Consider the following 23078-nt stretch of genomic DNA (forward strand, 5'->3'; position numbering starts at 1 on the left):
CCAGACCAAACCAAACCAAACCAAACCAAACCACAGAGCAGTACTTGAGGAACGTCATGAGACTGACCTATGCCCTACACACACACACACACACACACACACACACACACACACACACGCACGCACGCACCCCTCAGCTTGAATTGTAATGTGCATGGAAATGTCCCAGTGATCACATACAGACTTGAAGCTCCCTTCTGCAGCTGACACACACCGTTCACATGGGCATCAGAACATGGGACAAGCATCCAGAGTTCCACTGTGGAGCTCTTCTGTCTCCCCTGTGAGCATTTTGGCCGTGGGAACACACTGCCGGACATGTTCAGGTATGTTACTAAAAGAAGACACAAAGCAGAAACATAGACAATGGTTTATTTAGGAGTCTGGCATCTACTGTTCTCAGTCTTATTTGTTTATTTATGTATGATGCCTCCTGCTTTTACCCACCACTCTCTGCCTTAGGTTTTGAGAAAGGGTCTCTTATTGGACCTGGGGCTCAGGGTTTAGTCTAGGACATCTGGTCAAAAAGTCCCATGATCCTTTTGTTCTCTGGTGCTTTTCCACCCATCCATCCATCCATCCATCCATCCATCCATCCATCCATCCATCCTAGCCTAGCCTAGCCTATGATGTGGGTCCTAGGTTCTCAATCTTCATGCTCCTGTAGCAAGTACTTTATGTACTGAGCTATCTCCCCAGGCCCTCTTTTATGTATTTTAATGATGTTTTGAAGGTTTACCTCATCAGTAGTACTGGAAGATGGAAGCAGGAAACAGAACGTGGACAAAACCGTTAGGATGAGTCTGAGCTGAGCTGAAAGCCATTAGTGGTTGAGCTTAGTATGAAGTAGTTTGAAGACTTACCAATCAGAGATTCTGCTTGACTCTGGCCTTTTAAGTATGCGCAGTAGTAACAGGAGATAAAAGGCTGTCTAATTAAGTCTCGAAGAATTCTTTCAATAAGTAAAATTAAAAATTCTCAGTGATAAGAAAGCATTGTGTCATGGTTAATTGGCAGCATATTTTTTTTTCATAAGAGAACAAAAAAATAATGATGCCTCTTGCAGTTGTGGGAATTGGGGCTGAGGCAGTGCGGCATTTCATTAGAAGCTTGCCCTATCATGAAGACATCTGCTCTGTCATCCCATTCAAGTTCAGTTGAGTTGAGACAAAGCCTTTGGACAACTGGACAACTGGCTCCTTTGGACTGTGAAGTTCTTGAGGTTTTAGAGTAGAGTTGGCTGCACTGGAGAGAGGCATTAATGTCCCTCCCTGTGACACAACTGGCCTCAGAAGATACAGCTGCTGTGAGATCCTGAGCTGGCTAGGATGTGTTCTTCAGCTTCCCAAGGGAAGTCATTGAAAATCACACTCATGTAGGCACCTCCAGCACAGATCTCCCCTGTTCCTTCTCTCCTCCTCTCCCCTCCCCTTTACTCTCTTTTCCTCCCCTCTCCTTTCCTTCCCTTTCCTCTCTTTCTTCTCCCCCTTTCCTCTCTTCTCCTCCCCTTCCCTCTCCTCCTCCTCTCCCCTCTCCTCTCTTCCCCTCCTCCCCCCTCTCCTCTCCTCTCTTCTCCTCTCCTCTCCTCTCCTCTCCTGCTTTCCTTCTCTTCTTTCCTTACCTTACCTCTCTTTGCCCTCCATATGCCTCCCTCCTTCTTCCTTCCCTTCCTTCCTTCCTTCCTTCCTTCCTTCCTTCCTTCCTTCCTTCCTTCCTTTCTTTCTTTCTTTCTTTCTTTCTTTCTTTCTTTCTTTCTTTCTNTTCCTTCCTTCCTTCCTTCCTTCCTTTCTTTCTTTCTTTCTTTCTTTCTTTCTTTCTTTCTTTCTTTCTTTCTTTCTTTCTTTCTTTCTTTCTTTAATGAGACAGCATCTCATGTATCCCTGGTTCACTTTGAAGTTCATATATATCCAAGTATGACCTTGAATTTATGATCTTCCTGCTTCCATCTCCTAAGTGATGAGATTAGAAGTATGTTCCATTATGCCCCCTTTTAAGGATTCTATAGAGGAAATCTAGGGCTTTGTGCATGCCTTGCAGGCAATCTAAAAACTAGACTATACCCCCATCCCTACAGTTTTTATTTTCAATATAAATTATCTGAACCATGTTCAATGAATAGCTTTTTGTGCAGAGCCTTTTGCTTACCATTGTCATAGGCCACTGAGAGTTCTAAAGAGTCTAGAGAGATCCCATGGACCATTCACCCTGCCTCCCCAAGGTCAACGGTTTGTATTCAGACAGGGTCTCACCATGTTACCTTGGCTGGCCTGGAACTCTATGTAGGCCAGGCTGTCCTTGACCTCACAGAGATCTACATGCCTCTGCCTCTTAGGTGTTGAGATCAAAGGCTTATTGTACCAGCAGTGCCTGGTTAATGTCAGGGTTTTATGAAACTATCATCAGTATCAAGATTGGGAAACCGACATGGGTGCTGCGCAATCAGCTGCCCCTACAGGCTTCAGCTGGCATTCGCGAGATGTTAATAGTCTTCCACATCCGCATGTGTTCGGTTCTATGCCATACTGCCACATATGTGAGGTCGTGCCTCTGTCTCTCTGTGTGAAGATGTTCCTGGCCTGCCCTCATTGCTTCTCTACCCTCATTGCTTCTCTGTCTCCTTAGCTGAGTCATTCTGCAAAGATTATTTCCAGTGAATAGGCTAATGAGAATATGACTGTTCCTCTCCACTCAGTTCTTGAGATTTTACCATTTGGCTGGATGTATCCTGGGTGGGTGTGTCCTGTGTATAGCTTTTGTTTTGAACAGTCTTCCACAATCTTAATTTCTTACTTGTTAAAAGATATTTGAGTTGTTTCAAGTTTTGACTATTGAAATCAAAGTGCCCATAAATGTTCAGACACACTTTTCTTACATTTTATTTATGTATTTTTTACATACATTGTCTTAGGGTTTCTAATCCTGCACAAACATCATGACCAAGAAGCCAGTTGGGGAGGAAAGGGTTTATTCAGCTTACACTTCCACACTGCTGTTCATCACCAAAGGAAGTCAGGACTGGAACTCAAGCAGGTCAGGAAGCAGGAGCTGATGCAGAGGCCATGGAGGGATGTTCATTACTGGCTTGCTTCCCCTGGCTTGCTCAGCCTGCTCTCTTATAGAACCCAGGACTACCAGCCCAGGGATGACAAGATGCTTGGTGGTCGATGACTACCAAGAACAGCAGCAGTAGAGTGGAGCCAGCCAGAGACTAGAAGACAAACTGTGTGTGCTGCAGAAGGCTGAGCCAGAGTAGTAACCTAGGCCCTTTGGAGGAACCCAGGAGATCATGAGTGGATCCCAGACATGGATGCTGCATTATTTACACTGCTAGAGCTTGGTTTTGCTTTGATCTGATTATAGCCTTGCCCTGGTTTTCCCCTCTTGAATTAAGAAAGTATTTAATGTAATTTTGATGTTTATAGGAGCCTACCTTTGAGACACTTCAATCTTTTAAAGGAGATTTTGGATTTTTAAAGAGACTAGCTATTTTAAAGACACTAAATTTTTAATGTTTTAAATTTGCAAACAATTTAAAATTGTTTTAATTTTAAATTTGCCAAGACTGTGGGACTTCTAAAATTATTTATGTTTTATATTGTGACATTACTATCCCATCTTGGGGATAAATGAGAAAGAAAATGTTCTTACTAAAAAGTGATATATTCATGTGTCAAGCTGACGAGGAGTCAGTTGTGATAGCTAAGCTCTTATGTCAACTTGACACAAGCTACGATCATGAGAGAGGAGGGAGCCTTAATTGAGAAAATGCCTCTGTAAGATCAGTTTGTATCGGGCTGGAGAGATGGCTCAGTGGTTAAGAGCACTGACTGCTCTTCCGAAGGTCCTGAGTTCAAATCCAGAAACCACATGGTGGCTTCATTACCATCCGTAATGAGGTCTGACACCCTCTTCTGGTGTATCTGAAGACAGCTACAGTGTAGTTAGATATAATAAATAAATATTTAAATAAATAAATAAATCTAAAAAAAAAAAAAAAAAAAAGATCAGCTTGTAGGCATGCCTGTAGGGTATTTTCTTAGTTAGTGAATGATAAGGTGGCAGCCCACTGCGGATTGTGCTACCTAGGCAGGTGGTCCTGGATTCTATAAGAAAGCAGGTTGAACAAGCCCTGAGGAGCCAGCTACGAAGCAGCACCTATCCACAGCCTCTGCATCAGCTCCTGCTTCCAGGGTCCTGCCTGCTTGAGTTCCTCCTTTCACTGCCTTCAATGATGAACTGTTTCATGAAGATGTTAGTGGGAAAAGCCCTTTCCTCTCACATTGCCTATGTTCATGGTGTTCCATCACAGCCATAGGAAACCTAACAAAGACAGTGCATGTGTAGTTTTATAAGACCCCCCCCCCCATCCTGCTTTTCAGAGTGGCCGTCCACTATTCTGTTCACAGTGGAGCATGTGAACGGTCAGCTTGCCTGCAGCTTGTGAGGATTAGCTGCTGGAGTTTAGATTTCAGCTCCCTTGATGGATGTGCTTGGATAGTTTGCCCTGGGTTTTCGCTTCCTTGTTGAACAAGGTCTTGTGTATCCCTGGCTAGTCTAAAACTCACTCTGCATCCCAGTGTAGCCTCAAGCTTGGGGTCTGTCTTCTTGCCTTAACCTCCCAAGTGCTAAGATTGCATCCCGAATCTTTACTGCGGCTTTAAGTTGGGTATTCTGATGGTAAACGATATTGATTACCAATTTATGATCATCTCTGGGCAATGCGTGTGTTTACTGGTAAGTTTTCAGAGTTGTTTATATATTCTTTCTTTTTTAATTCAATAAGTATAAAATTTTACTCTAACTTACTATCCATACATTGTTTTCCAGGCAAAGCTCCTGTAGTGTGATAGAATAGAGTCTTATTTATCAAGAGAAGAAATAGTCTCAAATCAATTGGTAAGCATGGATAATAGACCAGAGACTCGAGGACAGTAGTGTCCCACCTACTCCAGTGTCTTCACTCCAGGGTCAAATAAAGCCCTCTCCATGTCTGCTCATGATAAATTCCGGAAATCCACTGAGGAAGTGGCACTTCAGATCCTCTTGCTTTGCCAGTTTAGGGTTGGGACTGTGGCCAATGTCTTTCTGTTTGTCCATAATTTCTCTCCAACCTTCACTAGATCTCAACAGAGGCCCACACAGCTGATTTTAAGCCACGTGCCTGAGGCCAATGCCTTGATTCTCCTCATCACTACATTTCCAAACAACATGATGGCCTTTGCTCCAAGAAATCCTCCAACTGAACTCAAATCTAAATTAGAATTCTTCACTCGCCTAGTGGCAAGAAGCACAAACTTGTGTTCCACCCGTGTCCTGAGAACCCATCAGTTTGACCCTTTTGTTCCTGTTAATAGAGGTAAAGTTATACTTAGAGCAAGTGTCCCAAATTTGGCGAGTTATTCTTGTTACAGTTGTTGGTTCTTCAGTGTCTTCAGTAGCATCTACATTCCAGTTAAGGTCACTGATGCACAAGTAACAGACAATGACACTGACTCTGAGAGCAAGCTGCTCTGCTCCCCACTTCTGGATTCAGTGTAGGCATTGTCTTCCTCCAGTTCGCTCATGACTCCACGTTCATGAGTGTCATGGTCTGGACCAGTGTCTCCGTGGTACTTCTCCTATCTTTAAATCCAAACCCCAAAGCTTTCTTCTTGATTCTTAAATTCCTCCAAAATTCTTGCAGTTTGCCTCTCTTTTGAATTAAGTTTTGTACAAAGTAAGAATTCCTCACCCCCTACTTCTGACCAAGTCAAACTCTTTCGATATTATTTGTTGAAAAGATAACTCTTCTTGCATCAAATTCTTGCCTCTTTGTCTGAGACTGTCTGACACAGTGTCTAGGCTCCTATCTGCATCCTTTGTCCTGTGCTATTGAACTAAATCTGCCCACCGAGCACCACACTGACTTGGTCACTATTGCAATAAAACTAGTCTTAAAATTAGGTGTTGAGGTGCTTCTAATTATTTAAAACACCACTTCATCCACTCTGGGTCATTTAACTCTCTGTGTGAGCTTTGGTATAACATTATAGGTTTTGTGCTTTTTTTTTTTTTTTTTAAGTTGACTGTTACTATTTTAGGTATATACACCAGTTTTATATGTCAGATCTGTACTGTCATAGTTACAATGAGCATGAATGTAACTATCATAGTTCTGAGATTTCATCTTTGAACCAAAAGTAGCAACTTCAGGAACTGATAGATTATCAAGGACCAGAATTTCCCAGAACCCACTTTAGAAAGCCTGTGGATTTCTGGTCTCTCTGAGGAAGCTGTCTTTACATGGCTCTGTCTGAGCCTTGTGCTCCCTTGGTAAAGCGGATGGCCCTGCGTAGGCATGTGAGGATAGCTCTCAGTGGTGTAACTCAGAGGAAGAGTTCTATCTAGCCAAGGGCCTCCATATGGGCCAAGCGAGCTAGCCAGAGCCTCTCTCAGTACATTACAGCATCAGACAGAAGGAGGGTTATGATGGTTTGTATATGCTTGGCACTATTTAGAGATGTGGCCTTGTTGGAGTAGGTGTGGCCTTGTGGGTGTGGGCTTTAATACTCTAGTCCTAGCTGCCTAGAAGCCAGTATTCTGCTAGCAGACCTCAGATGATGAAGATGTAGAATTCTCAGCTCTGCCTGCATCATGCCTGCCTGGATGCTGCCGTATTCCCACTTTGATGATGATGGACTGAACCTCCAAACCTATAAGCCAGCCCTAATTAAATGTTGTCCTTTATAAGACTTGTAGTGGTTAATTATGATGTCTGTTCACAGTAGTAAAACTCTAAGACAGAAGTTGGTACCAGAACTAGGGTATTGCTGTGATAGGCCTCACCATGTTTTAGTTTGGAAGAATGTAGATTTGGAGACTTTGGGTTTGGAAAGCATCGGAATGTTTTAAGTGGGGCTTAATGGGCCATCTTAGAATATATGGGAATGTGGAATACTTTGTTGCTGTGAGTGATTTGAACTGTGCTGATCGGGACCCAAGAGGTTTCAGTGGAAAACAATTTCAGTATGTGGCCTAGAGACTGGTTTAGTAGTGTTTTAGTGATGAATGAGGCTGCTTTTTGCCCTTGTCTGAAGAGTCTGCCTGAGGCTAAGGTGAGGGATTTAGCTTAATTGCTTTGAAAAAGGAAATCTAAAACCAGCCTGGTGTAAATTCTGTTGTGTTGTTACTAAAGTTCACTCTTATGAAGAGCGTTTTAATGAAAAGGAGCAAGTTGAGAAAGGAAAAATGCACAATATATCTTCAAGGGGTCAATTAAAGGGGCAGGCACCAGGTAGTAGATTAGAGCTGAATCCTATGTTCTAGAAGAGACCAGATGAAGGGAGTGGAATGTTGGTGCAAGATCCCACCCAGCTAAGTTGAGGTCCAGGCATGGTGGTACACACCTTTAATCTGAGGAGACAAAGTCAAGCAGATCTCTGAGTTCAAGGCCAGACTGAGACAGAGCAAATTCTTGGTAAAGAAAAACTTAAGCCCAGAAGGAGTGATACACACCTTTAATCCCAGTAAACAGGCATCCAGATCTCCAAGTTCAAGGTCAATCTACAGAACAACATACAAGACAGCCAAGATTAGACAGTGCAGGATTTGGAAAACTGAAAGCTAGTGATAATGTAATAAAACAAGGGGAAACTTAGCAGTTTTGGCCATGTGGCTCTGGCTTTAGAGTGAATAATAGAAGGGACTACNGGGACAGTGGATGCTGGTTAGCTGGAGCTAAGAAATTAGTGGTGATTACGAAGAGACTAGCATCACTGAGGTGAAATCTTCTGAGAAGTGTTTTCTGAGAACACAAAGATGCTGTGTTCCACAGATAGCCAAGGTTCTACCTAGTGATGCAGCTGTACTTGGTCATATGGAAGAGTCACCCAAGCAGTACTAGTTTTGAAGGCAAAAAGGGGGTCATGGAGAGCAGCTGAGGCTTGGCACTGTGAGAGGCCATGGAAGGCCATTGGTGAAAGTGCAGCCTTGTTTGCTGTTGATGGCCCAGGATTGAAGGGGTCATGCAAGGAAGTTGAGGCTTGGCACCACGAAGAGAGCCTATGAGAGGTTATTGGTGAAGCCTCCTTGCAGAAGAAGACCCCAGTGTATTGGAGATGCCAGTGCCATGGAATGATCACCAAGATCAGCAGCTGCAGTGGAGTAGACAACCTGAACTTAGAGTGCTACAGAGGGCAGAGCTGGAGAGGAGTTGCAAGTCCTTTGGAAGATCCTGGAATATCATGTGTGGACCCCAGACATTGGAATAAGAAGCTGTAACATTGAAATTGCCTTGGTGACCCAATGGTGTTAAAGATGCCAGAGTCTTGGGATATCTGCTGAGGAAAGCTGCTAACAGGGAGTAGAAATAGTCCTGAAGAAAGCAGTTTGTTGTAGTCAACAAAGACAAAAAAGGAGTGGGGATCTGAAGACCACTTTGACATCAGACACGAAGATGCACAGTTTGGAGTGTACCAAGCTGGTTTTCTGTCTTACCTTGGGGATTACGATTAAGTGAGTGGATGAATCTCAGAAGAGACTATGAATTTTGGACATTGTTGAGACTGCTATAGACTATGGGTACTTTAGAAGTTGGACTAAGTGTACTTTTTAATTTTGCTATGTTTAGGTATGGCCCTCATAGTGTCATGTGTTTGAACAAGCCTATGGAGGCCAGGGAGTGGAAAGTGATGTCTTGATCATGGTGTCTGTTCACAGCAGTAAAACCCTAACTAAGACAAGGGGCAACAGCTGGCAGTGGGAATCTGGTGAGAGCCATGATGAGTTGGGGCTAAGAGTGTCCAGGGCATGCAGAAAGCAGTTCCCTCCTATGGAAAGAATGGCAGACTCCTATGGTGGGAAGCTGATAGTCCTTGGGTCTAGACAGAAGCTGGGAAAGACAGGAGCCAGCCCAGCCAGCCCTGGTGCTGTCCCAGGTCCTGAGTCATCTCAGCTGTCTCTGAGGGTTTACTACATCCTTGTCCTCCCTGACAGTCCTCCAGACTAAGAAGGTGACTCCTTCACTTATGGTCGACAGAGGCTGAGGGCTAAGGTGATCTTAGAGTGCACAGAACCTGGCCCTAAAGAGTGGAGCATCACAGGACAGAGAAACTCCCCCGACCAGTGATCCTGGTTAAGAGCAAAGGGAAGAGCCAAGAGCTGGCCTTTCCTGTGCTCTTCAACACAGAGAAAAAGGCTCAGGGTCAGAGTCTCAAAGAGGGATTCTGATTGCTGAATTTTAACAAGACTCCTCTACTGCAATTGCGGGTTTGAAATTCTTTATTTGTGTGTCTGTTCATGTTTGTGTATGTGAGTGCAGGTGTGGCAGTGTGTGGGAGGTCAGAGGTCAACTTCTGACGTTGGCACCGTCCACTTCTTTGGGGTCAGGGTCTCTCACTGGCTTGTGACTCGTGGATTAGACTGGAGTGGCTGCTGAGTAAGCCGGGAATTCATCTGATCTTTCTGTGTCCACTTTCCCAAGTCTGGGATGACCAGCACACGATCACGGTTGGGGCTCTAACGCAGGCGTTCATGCTTGCTGGACAGGCCTCTAACTAACCCTTGAGCTTTCATAGTTCCTTAGTCAGTTACCAGCCCACGTTTCCTTCCTCTGGTAGCATGCTGGAGGTTGCAATTTTCAGCCAACTATTGGCCAACTTGGATCTCTTCTGGATTATTTTTTGATTTTTTTTTTTTTTTTTTTGACTTTGTTCGTCCCAATGAATTGTAACTGTTTTTGGAATTTTGTTCCTAGGGCCTAGCAAAGCACAAGCTCAGGAGACCAACTGCTTACCCAACACTTGTCCCGTGTTCCATACAGGAACACACATGTACTAGAGAAAGCTGCAGGGCAATGGGGCTCACGGGCTGGCTTAGGGTCTCCAATGACACCTGAAGGCTGTGTAGCTCTGTACTGAGGCCACACTGGGAACAAGGTAGGGTTTGTCTGTGCCTTGTTGACGTAGGCCTACCTAACTCTACGGGGCGCATATCGCTTGCTTTTTTCCTCTAATTTTCCGGGCCTGATTCCTGAGTTGGAGGTCCTATGGGAGTGGGGTATGGCTTTTTTCTGAGGCTACATAGTAACCAGGATATCGGTCTGCACTGAGGCCTCACCATCTCCTCTGATTGGCTGTTAATAATTGCCATGTGGCACATGCCATGCGCTGCTGTGAGTCCTGCTAACTCTTGCCTTAAAAGAAAATTCTCAACCAGGCCTGGCGCACTAGTGTTGCCGACATGACCGTTCGCCTCCTTTAGAGTGAAGGTCAACAAATAATTTTCAGCTTTGTTTAAAGCCTTTTTAATGGAGTCTAGAAAATGCTCTAATTATGAGCGATTATCTGCTGAAGTGCTCGCAACTTTTTTTTTTTTTTTTTTAAGCCTTTCTAAGCTTTTCTATACCAGTTCACTCTGCTCACAGGGTTCAACCTGTCGGAGGTACTTAAGCAAGATGAGGCAGGCTTTTCTTTCCTTTCTCTCCCTCCCTCTTCTCTCCCCCTCCCTCCCTCCCCTTTCCCTCCCTCCTCTCTCCCCCTCCCTCTCTCCCCTCTCCCTCCCTCCCTCCTCCCTCCCTCCCTTCCTTCCGTTCTTCCCTTCTTTCTTTGTAATCGTGTAATTTAGACTGTTTACCAGGAAAGCTGGCTCTCTCTCCTTTGGGTCTGAAACAGGGAGATTTTATTCTCCAGCCTTTTCCATCCTGTCCCCTGGGTGAGTGAAAGCTGTCAGAATGAACTCGGACATCATGGTTGCCTTCCAGTGTGCCAAGAGTTGTCATGTCTTCCTCATCTGCACCCCACAAGGGAACCCACTCAGCCACGGTGGTATTAGGGGACAGACCCACTCTGTAGGACTATCACCTGCCCTGAAGGACATTCAGCAGCAGCCCTCGTCTATACTCCTGGCCCCTGGCTATAACAATCAAAATGTTTCAGACATTTCTGTGTCCCCCCCAAAAACGAATTATCTACAATTGCCAACAGTAGACTCAGACTGCTCTGCACAAGGGAGAGGAACCCATTTGAAGGGAGGGGCCCTGAGGCCACGGTGGGTCATCTCTTACCTTACACACTGCCTAGGTTCTGCCACCTCAACACAAACTAGTGTCACCTGGGAAGAGGGAGCCTCAAGTGAGGAATTGCCTCTATCAGAATGTGGGACATTTTCCTTTTGATGATTGATGTATCTGGTGGTCCTAGTTTCTATAAGAAATCAGGCTGCGAGAGCTCCAGGGAGCAACATGATAAACAGTGCTCCCTGACGGTCTGTGCCTCAGCTCCTGCCTCCAGCTTCCTTCCTTGAGTTCCTGCCCTCTCTCCCCTTCATGGCAGACTGTGATCTATAAAACCTTTCCTCCTCAAGTTGCTTTTGTTGGTGTTTATCACAGCAATAGGAAGTCATTAATAGGATGCTCTATTTGTACTAATGGCTTTGGACATCCTCTGGCTCACAGGCCGTCCTGTTCTTTCCTCTCTTCTCCTGCTGCTCCAGCGTCTCCACCTTCTTTCTCCTGTCATCGTCATTGATGCCTCTGTCACCTAGGCTCACCTCACTAGGATTTGTGCTTTGGGGTTCTAAGCCTCTGCCTTCTTGGAGAGCAGGTTCTGATATCGCGTCTCCCAGCTTTGGCACTGGGAGACCCTGGGAGGTGGCAGTATGCCTGAGAGCACCTTTCTGCCTCCAGTGGCCTCTGAGTTGTAGAAACAAAGCAGAAACCCACCCAGAAGGGAGATGGGACATATTAGAAGTTACTCACAGTCGTGAGAAATTAGTCATTCATGTTTTGCTCTTGTTTGTGACAGATATGTAGTCTCAAGTTCATTGACAACCGTGGTACCAAGGGAAGAGTTCCGAACTGGTGAACCCCGAGCTGTCTCATTTGCCCTGGACCTCTCATCTAAGGTCTTATACATGATGGAAATGCCCAGACAGAGTAAAACAAGCTTCTCTATTGCAGGGCTTTTCAGAGCCTTTACCTGCTGAGAGCTATGATTACACCTGGGCACAATGTTACGTGACCTTTCTCAAAGTAGTTTGAACATGGAATCCATTTCATTTTCAACACTACCTCCTCCCACTGTTCACAGGACGTCCTTTGGAAAGAGTGTCACCTTGGAAAGACAGCGGTATCTCATCCAGCTTCTCGCTGGCTTGTTCTAAGGTAGTTTTGAAACCCAGAAAGACCATACACCTTCCAATATGGAAATCCAAGACCCCTTTCAGTTGGATGGCTTCCAGTGTCTGGGTTTTGAGACTGACATTGGGGGAGAGAAGTGTTGCTTAACCAGTGGACCTGAAGGCTCGATGAACATCTTGCACACTGCCTCCTGTGTATACACAGTGGTGATCGTGGGGCTGGGATGGTTGGAGGAGAGAGGTCTGAGGGGCCAGCAACCACCCTGATCTTCCTCCAGGGAAACCCTCAAGTAGAGGAGAAGGAGAAAGATCATGGAAAGAAGGAAAGCAGAAGTTTCCATTCGTGTCCAATGGGTTTGTTTTTTTTCTTTCTTTCTTTCTTTCTTTTTTTTTTTTAATCTGTTTGCAAATGTTCAGTGTAACGGTTTGAAACCCAGCCGTGAGCTGCCGCCGCCCACACAAGGCTGCCGTGGTGCTGAGCTCCGGCAGGCAAGCCATCTCCCCTGTGTCGGCCATTACCCCGAACCCACACCAGGGCAGGCTGCTCACTAACCCCCAACCCCTACCCCATGTCCCTCTGCCACCCCCCACCGCCTCGGCACCCCCGACTCCCACCACCCTCCACACACACACCATCCTTTTTTTAAATCTCCAGCACTCGGGTTTTCTCTAGAGGAGGCACAAAGAGAGAGCAGAGATGGGACAAGCAGGCAGAATGCTCCTGCCTCATCGGATCCACCAGCTTTCGGGAGAGAGCGGCAGCCCCCCCTGCCTGTGGACTGACCACTGAAAGGTGAGAGAGGACTTTGTGATTTCTTTATGCACCTGGAGGTCTTGGGGTGCAAGGCCAGGTGAAGGAAGGGTTCTGATGCTCATGCCTGGTCTCCTGTCTCCCAAGCATGATGGGTGCCTCTTTCCAACACACACAGTCGTTTCTGACACAACCCCCCACTCAGGGGCACACAAGAGCTCTGGAATCCAGGGGTTTCTGGTCCCCACCCCCACCCCACATCTTCCAGCAGTCTCCAAGCCCTGAGGTGTGGAGCAATGTGTGAGCCTGCCTTCGCCTTGACCTGTTGATTTCTGACAAAGGCTGCCAGCCCTTCCTCCCTGGAGTGAGCAGTGACCCACACTTTGGGGGCCATATGGAATGGTCCTCCATCCAAGGGGCTTGGGAAACCTCGTTCCCTAGTGGCCCCAAGCCGGGTAATCAGGAGCAATCAGATCCAGCTGTCCAGCTAATCTGTATGAAATAGGCTTCCTTCCTTGTAGAAATCAACAAAGTTTAAAATAGATGGGACTGTAATCGGAAATGAAGCTATAGAGTTGTATGTGATGTAACGGGCAGGGGTATCCGCATGGAAAATATGAAGTACAAATGACAGGATTTAGGACCACGGGAGCCAGGAAAAGCAATGACTTCCTTGCTTATTAAGCACGTTTGTGGGTCGCAGGGTAGCTGAGTGGGACCATCACTTCCGGAAGTGAGACCTTCCAACGCAAAGAAGAGGAGAGTAACAAAGATGGGGAGAAAGAGGAGAGAGAGGGGGCTACGGAAAGGGTGAGGGGGAGAAAGGGAGATAGGTAGTGAGGGAGAAAAAGAGAGAAACTGAGGGAGAGAGCGAGCGAGCATAATATGTCGCACATGTAGAGAAGAAGCTGAGAGAGAAACTCTGGATTCTGTGCAGTCAGAGATGAGTCAGTTGGCAAAAGCTCTATTTTTAGGTTTCCAGCTCTGCTCTTGCAGTTTGCCTGGCATTAATTAATGTCACAGGCATGTTCCATACAAGGTTCTGAGGGGCCTTGCCGTGCGTGTTATTCAGACTGGAGGTGTTGATCTTAAGCACGGATTCTCCACAAGGCCTTTCAAGCTGGTCTCCGACAAAAGCCCATCCAGACTGTTCTGCCCTCTGCCCTTGGCCTCTCCGGGTGTATCCGTTGGTGTCTTGGCTCTAGCCCTTCACAGCCTGGCCATTGGCCAAGGGAGAGCTACAATTGTTATGCCTTGTTTTTCTTAAAGGAAAGGTTGTACAAGCTGAAATTAGCGTGTGGTTGGGGCTGGGGGCCGGGGGGATGTTGGGCCATGGCTTGGAATAAGAAAGAGAGGCTCTGGGGAACATTTCTAATACTTCAGGAAGAGGGGTACTGGCTTTGACAAGGTCATTTTTTTATCTACCTCCCCCTTCAAAGCCTGATTCAGTTTCAAGAGGTAAGTCTGTTCTTCTGAAAAACTACATCAGAGTAGGAGGCCCCTGGCATGGAGCCATGTTTCCTGGGGAGAAGACAGAGGCAGTGGGCAGGTTGAGAATAGGCAGAAGTAAGAATGGATGGGCAGGAACCATTCAGGGTCTGAGGTAACTGCCTCGGTATATTAACATCACCACAAGACCAATGAGAACACGGGAACCCATCTACCATAGTCCTGTCTGAAGAGACAAACCACCCTTGTGTTCTCTTCAGTGATCTAGAATATTTTCCCCCAGCTGGGACTGAGCCTGAACCCCCCCCCCCCCATGGCCATGACTTACATCAACGGAGGCCAGCACACAGGTTTCATCAGTGAATAAATGCCTTCTGGTTGGCCAATCCAAGACCAGGTCTCAGATGAACTTTTCAGAATAGCATAGAAGTAGCCCCCATTGTGCCCAGAGGCATATGAGGGTTCCCTCTGTAGAGTGAAGACATTGGGAGCTCAGAGAAATTCCGATGATCGTGGCCAGTTTTTCCCCTAGGCCCTGGGAATAATCTCCTTTCCTTAAACTTCTGAAGCCTCTGTGGATAACGGGCAAAACAGTGATTGTGCGCCAGCAGGACACTGGCTCAGGTGTGATGTGGTCACCTCCATTCTCCCTAGGGATTCATATGATTGCATCAAGGACCGTGAGCTATACCACTGTAGAGTCACAGGTCCTACACACCTCAAGTTCCCTGGCCACTTTCTCTCAGTCCTCCTCTGAAGCACCTTCGACCTAGGAGAAGGGGGCTAGATGGATGCTGTAGGTGGGGCACACCGTTCACGAGGGACCGATTCGAAGGACAGGTCTCCATTAGTAATGAAAGGCTCTGGTCCTTTCTAGGATGCCCATACTTGAACCACAGGTACGCAGTTGCATCTTGCTGAAGCCAAGAAGAAAGTGGTTTTCGAGGCTCCTGGCCTCTCTTGGAGGTCTGACCACAGCATGCCATTAGCAACCCGTGAGAGCCCAAGGGGTTACCTCAGTGCCCTGGCTGCTGTGGATGCTTAGGGTTTAACCATTTGCACGGAAGCAGACTCAGTGGAAACATACGTTCCTGGAAGGAAGGTCTCATGAAGCTGGTAGGGGCAGGGAGAAGTGATGCCGTGTGTTATGTCATCTTTTCAACGAGCCTGCCCAGCGCTACTTTATGGGAAGAATGTGGAGTCCTGTGTTTTAAGTTTTGGATTTTTATCTGTTACTACACTCCATGATCTATCCTCGGGTCTTACTGTACAGTTTCGCTTCTCCACAAGTCTTGAAGGAAACTGTCACTCTTGGGTGAGTCACATGTTTTCTAATAGTGTCCCTGTTCCCCAGGGTGCAAAGCCCTTAGGTGCAGAGCTCTCCCTAGTTACTGTACATGGCTCATAGGCAAGCTTGGCGGGTGTTCTCTAGTCTTTCCTGGTTCTCAGGGAGCCTAGGATGGTCCTGAACTTGCTACATAGTCGAGAATGGCCTAGACAGTCTGATCTCCCTGCTTCCACCTTCTGATGTTGGGGTGACAAGTGTGCTACGCACCCTGCTGGTCACAAACCCAGGGCCCCGTGCATAGTTCACAAGCGCTCTACCAGCCGAGCCACACTTCCGCCCCTGGCTTCTTCAGTCGTGGTTCTGAGTGGCCAGTAGAGCTTAACCTTAGATGCTGAGCTCTGCTCCATCCTGCATGGTGCCTAGCTGAGATAAAGACTGTAATGGAGTAAGTCTAGCATCGTACCGAATATGAATCAAGGAAAGCAGGCTGCAGCCTGACAGAGAGAGCTCTGTAGGTAACCACAGGGTTGGACTCCTGCTCCAGCAGCCTGGCCCACATGCAGCCCCCTTCCATCGCCACCCCTCCCGCCCCAAGCTGCAGCCCCTGCCACGGCTTGCCTCTTCCTCTGTGACCTGCCACAGGCCTCACATCCTGTGAAGAGGCCCTAGAAACCAGTTCTGTTGATGAAAACACGCGTGCTCTTCACCACAGGAAGCATGGCCTCACGTTCACAGTGATAACCGCCCAGTCTCTTCACAGAGAGTAGAGGGGAGCACAGACGAGCTTTGTCCTAGATTAGGAAGCACATGTTCTCTCCCCTCCCCCTCAGCAACTCTCAATTCACCTCTCAAGAAGCCTCCTGCCCCCCTGCTTCCTATCCAAGAGTAGGAAGCAGGACATTTGGGAAACAGAGACCATGTCCCCATGTCCCCCAGAGCTTTGTAAGAACCATGAGCAAACAGGATGTTAGTAATGACAGGAGCCCCCGACCTCGGCCCCAGGTAAGGCGTTTTGATAAAAATCTAGGACACCCGGCTGAATTTTGAATTTCAATTAAACAGTGACTATTGTCTTGATACAAGAAGAAGGCCGTATAGAAGCAGTTCTTTCTAAAACACTACTCAACTGTTCCCAGGAAATATAAATGTAACTAAGAGTCCCGTAGTTTTGAGTTTGTGACAACTAGTCACTGAGACCTAGGGAACCTACTTCTTCACCCAGAGGCAGTTCTTAGCCCTGTGCTGCAAATCAAGAGCTCTCTCCATGCAAGCAATACTTCACTCTGGACATTTTACATCAGGAGTTTTTGTACGGAGCTGTCTTGGTATGCATTGTCCAGAGGAGAAACTGAGGCTGTGAGGCTGTGTGGATCGCTGCAGTGATCTGATCTGATCCGCCAGCTCCTAGACCGTCTCCATGTGTAGTACTCACTGGCAGTGGGTGGGCGAGCGGCGGCGCCAACCTCAGAGAGGCAGTAATAACAGGTTAGCTTGGGAAAGCTCTGTGCAGAGATGGGAAGGGTTGTGTCAACACATGCAAATTATATGCAAATACAGTTGGCCTTCCTGGCAGGCTCACCTAGGTGGGAGATCCCTGAGCACAGTCCCCTGTTGCCCATGGGCTTCTAACAGGGGCAAGGGTGGCAGGCTGATAGACCCTTGCGTTCCCAGCGCACGTGGGCTGGGGTGAATGCACACACGTGTTCTCGTGTTCTCTTCTCGGATGTGGATGTGAGGGGGCTGGTGTGGAGGTGGATGCATGAGGCTATGGGGCGTGGTGATGTGTGCGTGACCTGCCACCTTGATCTATGTATTCCCAGCAAGCCACAGGGCTCCTGTCTCCTTGGATAACCTCCTCCAAAGCTTTGGTGTTGCTCTACAGAGAGAAGGAAGCATCCCCTTGGGACTGTGTCTACTGAGATGCCCTAGGACCAGAGAGAGTCCTTGGAGGATAATCCTATTCCCAACAATACTACAATTAGCACTGATGCTATACCTGGCTCTGCCGGGAATGCTGCGTACATAATTATCCAGGCCTGGGCTTTGTGTTGCCCTAAGGGAATTCAGTGGGTAGGTAGAGTCACTTGACCACACTTAATGGCAAAGTAAGCAGAGAACAACTCCAGAGCTGCTCCATGTTGGCCAGGTATCTCACCAGGAGCAGGACAGTAAGACATGCTGCATCCCGGTATGGATTCCCCACAGAAAGATCCCATGGGAGTTTATATTAGTTGTGACAGAGGTTCTGCACTTTTAGAGTTCATAGGGGCTGGCTTCCTTTTCTCACTTGCATTAATGTGTTGGGAGATATTCCCCTGGGCAGGAGGCTGGGGTGAGGAGACAGCCGGGAGAGTAACCTTCCTGGCTTTTCCACCTGGAAGTATGGGGGAAGGTCTCCACCAAAGGTTAACCTTACTTTTCTGAAAGTAAGAAAATGGGCCATGAAGCCTGAACCCATAACCATCCTTGCTGAACCCTTGCTGGCTGGCTTAGGGCAAGTGAATTTACAACTGTGGGCTTCCTGTCTTCATTTGTGAAATGGTATATTTGGTTAGGTGCCTCTGTCCTATGTAGAGGTCTCAGAGGCATATCATTAGTTGGTCATACTTATTAGTGTAGCAATAAAAAGGGAGTCTCTCTCCTTTGAAGATCTTAGAACCAATCTAAGCCCACTGCGACACAAGACAGGCAAGGATGCACTCAAGAGGCTAACACAGATGTGATATTGGTAGAGTTTGGGATGTGGAAAATCTTCTAGCTGGAAGAGGATGCTTAGGACCTTGAGGAAGTGGCCCTTGGGTTCCACCATGTGTATGCCAGGATAGGCTCTGACTATGTGAATTAAGGAAAGGATGGTAGTTCCAGGAAGAAGGAGCAACATACAACTGGGAAGGAGAATGTGTAAGAGGAGAAACCACTGTTTGACTGGAAGGTCCACTTATCCATTCACCCATCCATTTACCCATATATCCATTCAGTTACTCACTCACTTATCCAGTCATCCATCCATCTACCCATCCCATCATCCACTCATCCAACCATCCATCATTTACATACCCATCTATCATCCATCCCTCCACCCACCCACCTTTCCATTCATGCATCTACCCATCCATCTACCCAACAACACATCCACTTCTGGTCATGAGTGTGGAATAGGTAAGAGATGCTGCCCCATGGAAACTAAGTAACAACATATTTAATAATCACCACAGTGATGGGGGACCTGAGATGGCTGAAGCAGCGGCTAGAGCATCAGGTTCTCAACCTGTGGGGCGTGACCTCTTTGAGGGTGGTCACTAATCAGATGCCCTGCGTGTCAGATATTTACACTACGATAAATATCAATAGCGAAATTACAGTTATAGAGTAGCAATGAGGCAATTTTACAGTTAGCGGTCACCACAACACGAGGAACTGTATGAGAAGGTCAGTGGTAGGAAGGTTGAGAACTGCTGACTCAGGACTTTCCTAAAGATGTCAGAGGTCAGCAAGAGATGGTGAGGAATGGGAAGAGCATTCCAGGCCACAAGTGTGGCTCTCTGGGGACCCTGACACAGGCAGGAGTTCAAGAAGCTAGAGGCCAGGATGTGGCTTTGCTATAGATGACAAGAAACAGGTACTGAAAAGTGTGTAAGAAAAGTGTGTCTGGACATTTATGGGCACTTTGATTTCAATAGTCAAAACCTGAAACAACTCAAATATCTTTTAACAAGTAAGAAATCAAGATTGTGGAAGACTGTTCAAAACCTTATGGACCAGGGGACATCACTATATTCCAGAGCAACAGGGATGTTGATGTTTCCCAGGAGAGAGATGTAACATTTTTGAATGAGCTTTCTCTTTGCCTCTGAGAGGAGAGGCAGGTGCCCTGAACACTTTGACCAAAACCTCACTTGGCTCCCAGCACCTCTCAGTCTGGTGTCCTCAGACTCAACAGACATCGTCTTGGACCGACTCTGTTTCTAAGCTCTATGACCCACTTGGCTCTGCGCTGCCTTTGCTTCAGAGAAGACGTGTATTGGCTCTGGCCATCTAGCTCTGAGCTCATTCGATTTGAGCCAAATCTCAAGGAACTCCACCTAAAGGGAACAGGAAGTCCACAAGATATGAAACACGCTTAAGACCTCCTGCCTGACTTTCAGGAAGGTCAGAGGCAGATTTTAGTCTGGCCCTCTCTGCTGGGCTGGGTGTATCCTTGTAGGGTGGATCCCTGAGGAGTGAGAGGCTTGGCAGAAGTGGCGGATTGCTTCATGGAAGAGTGGACACTAAGGCATCTAAGGCGAAATACTTACTTGTGCTACACTGGCTGGCTTGTCTGGGCTGCCCATAGCCAAGATCCCTGGTCATGAGGCTGAAAGAGTGAGCTTGCTTCTCCCCCAGGTTATCAGTACGTCTTAGAAAGTGCCAGGCAATGATGGCGGATGTGTTCCTCATCTCCACGAGGTCAAGGACAGGTCTGGAGGAGACTTTGCTAACTATGGTCTTGGAGAGCAATTTTTGTTGTTGTTGTTGTTGCTGTTGTTGTTGTTGTTGTTTTGTTTTGTGTGGTAGTGAACTCCTTCTTAGATAAAACCACAGGCATTCCTCATTTCCAATACAGCGTGGGCTTCCCAGGCCCATTTTCATAATGTGCCCACTTGGAATTACGTGACACAAGCCCAGTGTTTGTCCACATTGTTAAGGAATGCATGGTTTTAATGAGAGAGGCTTGACCTAAGGTTTCAAGGTTCAGAACGTGCCCGGCTAGGGCTATGAGACCCTAGAGGCAGATGTGACTCCCCATGCCCCTTGGCTGCGTCAGGACTTATAGAAGGGACATCTGGGACCTGGATCTGTTTTTCTCACTTCAGGGAGAGGAAACAGATGCATCCAGAAACTGGAACCTCTCCAAAGATGCCCAATATACATTTCCACACACCCTGGTGAACTCTATAGAATGCACACGTAGCTCTACGGGAAATGGAACTCGGGCGATCAGCCTCCAAGCTGTTCTCTGGGCAGCAGGCTAAGAGCCACACACAAAGAGACTCTGTGACTCTAGTTCTCTGTCTCTTGAGAACTGTGAAGAAGCAGGTCCGCCTCCACCCTCCAGGAGATCCACATCTCTGTTCTTCTTCTCTGTCCTCTCTCAACGATCTCCCCAAGTCCATACCAAGTCCTGTACTACTTGGCAGACCATTTCTCCTTCCACCCTGGGGATCCTGTGTCACTTGTTCCCTCTCCGGCCTCTGGCTTCTCCCGGCACGTCTCACTGGCCTCTTCCTGGCTTTTGTGACTTGCAAGCAAGGGGTCATCTCAAGGTCTCTGGGTTTTCTGTCTTCTCTGCCTTTGTCCCCAAATGTCTGTGGCTGGCTGGGTCCCCCTATATTCTAGGTTCACTTGTGAGGGTCTCACTGTGCCAGCAGCTTCTTACAACTCCATTTCTCACTCCCATACATTCACTACCACTGGGGTTTATTTAATTTAATGCACTTTCTTATTTATGGACGTCTCTGCCAGACTGTCAGTCTCCTGAAAACAAGACTGACCCATCTTCTCCACAGGTTGTTGGGCTGCAGGGAAGCCTAGGGCTAAGTTTGTTCCTCTACCAGCATTGGTTGAGCATTTTTATGATGGTTGAATGGGACCACCTGGTACCTGGGAGAGCATGCGTAGTCTTCCCTTGTGGCTTTTTTGGTTAGAGGCCATCCGTTTAGTCTTTTGGCCATCCGCTGTTGTCTTCTATTATCCTGATTATGATGCACCACACAAAAGATGATAGAGGAGTGGAGCAAAGACAAAAGAGGCCTTGGCAGAGTGAAGGAATGGACCGAACTGGAAAAAGTCAGAGCCTCATTTAGCCACAGGGAAGTAGGCCATGCTAGGCAAACAATACACTGATTTTTTTTTTTTTTTTAATCTACAAACACCTCTGTGTGTGTGTCTGTCTGCTTCTGTGGTCAGAACACACTGGTCTGAAGAGGAGCCATGGAATAGTAATGCTGAGGGTCATAGTTGGGGGTCTGGTGAGAGATGAGGCTGCGTCCGTTTGTTCATTATCTGATCGTGTTTCTTCTCTGCTCTGTGACAAGAGGAAAAGGTGGCGAGTTGGTTTGGGAGCAGCTGCTAAATCTGACTGGAAAATGAAGGTTTCAGAAGGGATCGTGCCCTACAGCAGCATCTGCCCTAAGTACGGAAGGAAGGAGGGTGCTGGACGGGACTTGACCTTGCTTGATTGGATGAAGCCCAGAGCACTGTTGGTTCTCAATTCTAGACTCCTCTCCAGTTCTTGGAATAAGAGTTGAGTTGGAGATGATGCAGGGAGGAGGCATTCTCTAAATCCAGGGCTTGGCTTGAAGGACATGGAGGAGGCCTCTGTGGACAGTGAGAGGTGACTGTCATCTGCGTGACTCAGGGATGAATTTCTCTGAATCTTCAGCACTGAGAAGTGAGTCCCTGGAAAAACATTACACACTGGATAATTTGGGTCATAAGGTAGAAGGTTCTACACTTGTGGATTCTTCACTCCACTGAGGTGACTTAGAACATCTACCACCTTCTAAAGTTTCCCCTGGCATCTTCTATCAATGTGACATTGGTAGGAAGGAAAATTACCTTAGCCTCACCCCCTAAGTACTTCTTCATGGAGACTACAGGGCTGGTAGCCGCAGTGGCCATCTTGTGTAGATCCCTGGAATGTGTTTAAAATGGCTAATATTGATATCCAATCCAAGCGTCTCAAATCACCTACAGGGCTAGGGTCTGGGCAAGCCTGTGAGTTATTATCTAGATTGAGTTTATTGAGGGGGAAGACCAGCGAGTGTGGGCAACAGCATTTTATGGTCTGGGGTCTTGGCTGAAACAAAAAGAAGAAAGCAAGCTGAGTACACGCGTGTATTGTTCTCTGCTGTCTGACTTTGAGTCCAGCGTAAGGGATCAGCTGTTTCAAGCTGCTGCCAGTGTGACTTTCCCACCACAATGGACGGTACTGTAGACTGAAATAATTAAGTTGCCTTTGTCAGGGTATTTTGCCATAGAAACAGGACAAGTAGCTAACTAATAGAGCATCCATCCCTTTGGCCATTCCCTCCACCATTCCTGCTCATGAGCATTCAACTCTGCTTGGACGAATCTTTTGCGTTACCCATGCAACAGGATGCAGAACTTCCTGGTCTTTATGGCTGGCTTGTTTCCCTTAGTGTGGTGGTGCCAGCAGGGTCTGTGCAGCTGTGAAGACCAGAGCCCCTGGTGTATTTTAAAGGCTGAAGAATAAAAATATATAAAGATATAAACAAAGCCCTAGTAGGAGTCAGCTGGTGAGCCTCATGCCTAGGGAGGAGACAGGCTGAGGTCACACTGTGCTTAGGGAGGAGACAGGCTGAGGTCACACTGTGCCTACGGAGGAGACAGGCTGAGGTCACACTGTGCTTAGGGAAGAGACAGGCTGAGGTCACACTGTGCCTAGGGAAGAGACAGGCTGAGGTCACACTGTGC

At 47.2% G+C, this 23078-nt stretch overlaps 1 protein-coding gene and 1 pseudogene across 1 annotated transcript in view; both read left to right on the plus strand.

The window, feature by feature from the left end:
• The first annotated feature begins 4965 nt into the window (after positions 1-4965).
• Positions 4966-11520, plus strand: LOC110318076 (annotated as a pseudogene).
• Positions 11521-12629: 1109 nt separating this feature from the next.
• Positions 12630-23078, plus strand: part of Znf831 (zinc finger protein 831) — a 112448-nt gene continuing 101999 nt past the window's right edge. The window contains exon 1 of the mRNA XM_021194967.2: positions 12630-12907. The gene's annotated coding sequence lies outside the window, so the exon portion shown is untranslated. The remainder of the gene's footprint in view (positions 12908-23078) is intronic.

The sequence above is a fragment of the Mus pahari genome, chromosome 3 (genome assembly GCF_900095145.1).
Source record: "Mus pahari chromosome 3, PAHARI_EIJ_v1.1, whole genome shotgun sequence".
In the NCBI taxonomy this organism is placed as follows: domain Eukaryota; kingdom Metazoa; phylum Chordata; class Mammalia; order Rodentia; family Muridae; genus Mus; species Mus pahari.